Source organism: Triticum dicoccoides, chromosome 2B (genome assembly GCF_002162155.2).
Source record: "Triticum dicoccoides isolate Atlit2015 ecotype Zavitan chromosome 2B, WEW_v2.0, whole genome shotgun sequence".
Taxonomy (NCBI): Eukaryota; Viridiplantae; Streptophyta; class Magnoliopsida; order Poales; family Poaceae; genus Triticum; species Triticum dicoccoides.
This window is the reverse complement of record NC_041383.1, coordinates 123,202,610-123,205,374: the sequence shown is the minus strand read 5'-3', so window position 1 is coordinate 123,205,374 and position 2,765 is coordinate 123,202,610. Positions and strand designations below refer to the sequence as shown.

General features: G+C 37.8%; 1 long non-coding RNA gene across 1 annotated transcript; it reads left to right on the top strand.

Annotated features, from left to right (window-relative positions):
* Window positions 1-303: 303 nt before the first annotated feature.
* LOC119367329 lies at window positions 304-955 on the top strand. Its single transcript, XR_005176259.1, has 4 exons — window positions 304-396; window positions 493-604; window positions 701-740; window positions 855-955. It is a non-coding gene; the product is annotated as an uncharacterized LOC119367329 (long non-coding RNA).
* Window positions 956-2,765: the final 1,810 nt, after the last annotated feature.

Genomic DNA, 2,765 nt, shown 5'->3' with positions numbered 1-2,765 from the left:
TTTTACTGGATTGAGCAGAACAAAAAAGAATAAACGTTTTTGTTTAGTTTATAATAGAGAAAGGAACTTGGAAGGCGATTCAGTTTTGTCATAGGAATTGATGCTAAGTATCTTGTGCATTTAACTTTGAGGGGAAACCTCACCCATACAAATTCAAGAATCAATTATCTAACCAGGTTTACTAAACATCTATGCATTTCTCTTATTTACTTTGCATATTCATTACTATTTTGTGATTTGGTTGTGATAACCAATGGGAGGAAGGAGAAGATCGCCTCCAGCATGCCGACACCTCAAGGCAACTCAAGAGCAGATCGCCAATGGAAGCTACACCATCCTGCTCCAGCCGGATCTGGAGGCCGGCGCACCATGATTCACCAAGGGCACCGTCGTGAGGTTCGCCGTCTATTTGCCGGCCGTCTTGTGTCCGTTTGCCGGTTGCCCATGGGGACAGCGGTGTCGGCTCATTTTGGTGGTGCTTATTGTTGGCAGGTTCGTGCAGCACACTGGAGGTTTGGGAGCACGTGATGACCATCATGTCCAGGATACTGCAGCTCGAGGACACCATAGCCGTCCAGAGCAATGATATCTTGGATTGAAATCTGTAAGTGGAGGATACATTGTAACCTGTCAAATAATGTGTACCTGTTGAGAGAGTAACAATAGCAGAATGTTGACATGTCTGTGTTTGGGATTGTAGGCAGAAGGCCACGATAGGAAACCGGTTAACTCCGTGGAAGGTACAATACTGCCGATTTCATTTCTGAATGTTGCGTTGCACAGTCACAATATCTTAGAAAAAAAATCTTCGGCAATGCTTACCTGTAGCTGAAAATCCTCTTCTGGTTATGCAGTACATCCTCTCCTCCTCTGATGTTGATGTGAAATCTCCTTCTACAAGGTAACTAGACAACATTCCTACAAATTTGCAAGCTTTGTTTCTCTTAAGTCTTCCACTCAACCCCAGACAATATTTCATTGAATCTGTGAATTTTCTCCTGAACTGATAGATGCAGTTGCAGGTGAAAACATTGTGATATATGAGGTAATGAAAATATTTATGGAGGAAATTTACTTTTACACATCGTATAGGTTATCTTTATCTAAATCATGTGGTCCTTTTTGAGTTATGAGTTGCAGTAGTACTACATGAAGATTATAAATTAGGTACGATTGTTTTTGCTCTCTAATTCATGAGTACCTGCGTACAAACTCAGTATCTATTTTCACCATGTCATGGCACGGCAACCGTGGAGCGGATATGATTGAACCTTATAAGCTGGCCTCAAGAACATAAACACCGGTTCCATTTTATTTCCCTGGACCTCATAAATACTCATTTTGCTTATAACAGTTCCGAGGTATGACAAAAAGATTAAGCAAAAAGCAATGTTTGCTACAGATTCGTGTAACTGTCTTTCTTTAGAACGTCTAGCCCTTTGTATATATTTCCTAGAGATAAAAAAAAACTAATCGCTCTAGCTGGGCTTAAATTTAGGACATTTCTTTTTGGTTGTTGAATAAGGTTTCACAACAGTGGTAGAGATAGTTCGAACTTGCAATAGCTCTGTGTCGGATGAAAAACAACAACACAAGAAGCGAGCATGTCAATCATGGGTATTGTTATTGTTCAACTTTTCCAATAGTGTTGCAGAAAACATGGTTGTTGCCGATTGAACGGATGTTATGTTTTCAAAGAGAATTCAAGTTTGTCTTTTATGTATTTATATGTGCTGGTGCAATAAAATTTGATTGAATCTTCTTTGAAATTTATTTCAGTATTAATGCATAACTAAGTAATTATATCTAGCTTGAGCAGCTGAACTACGACGCACTGGATACACGCTAGGTATACTGACATCTTACGCATATCTTCTCTTTTATTTCAGTTATCACTTTTGGTGTAGAACTCTTTGCCTTCCATTTTATACATGATGTTACTTTGCTATATCAGTTATGTTGTCCTGACCGGATAGTTATCTTTTCTGTAAGCGACACAGGTGGTTGCTGATTGGTTGACATTTCAAGTTGGACCTTACTTAATTTGTACAAGTGTAGTGACACCATTTTCCATGTTGGTTTGTTTTGGAAGCATTTTCATGTATAAAATGGAATTGCTGGTCTGCCACTTTATTACGTCTAGCTTTCAATCTGATTGATCTTTAACAAAACACCAAACAAAAAGGAAAAGTATGATTACCGCATATCCCTGCTACTGCTCGTATTGTAGTATTTAGTATATATCATTACTTGATATTGCAACTAATTTAATTCTTGTTAGGATGCTTGTCCTATGAATGTGATGCCCTCCACAAGAAAAAGCCAGCTGCAGTAGGCAGACATAAATCTTCTTTGTTTCGGAACATGGTGGCCTTTTGGTAGAGGCACGTGAAGATTCCATTTACGCATGATGTGTACAATCTACTCCCTCCGTTCCTAAATATAAGTTTTTTAAGAAATTTCAATATAAACTACATACGAATGTATATAGACATAGTTTAGAGCGTAGGTTCACACATTTTGCTCCATATGTAGTCCATATTGGAATCTCTAAAAAGGACTAATATTGATTAGTTGTACTGATTAGTTGTATTTACTATCTAAATTGTTCCGTATGTTGTTATACCAAGCCAATTTGTATATGTGACCTTGCCTTTACGGAGTATATATATGAGATTTTCTTGGATTACCGACTAATGTATGTTTATGTGTAAATTCAGTATATGTTGTGTGGTTATTTATTTATCAAAATACCTATCATTTCA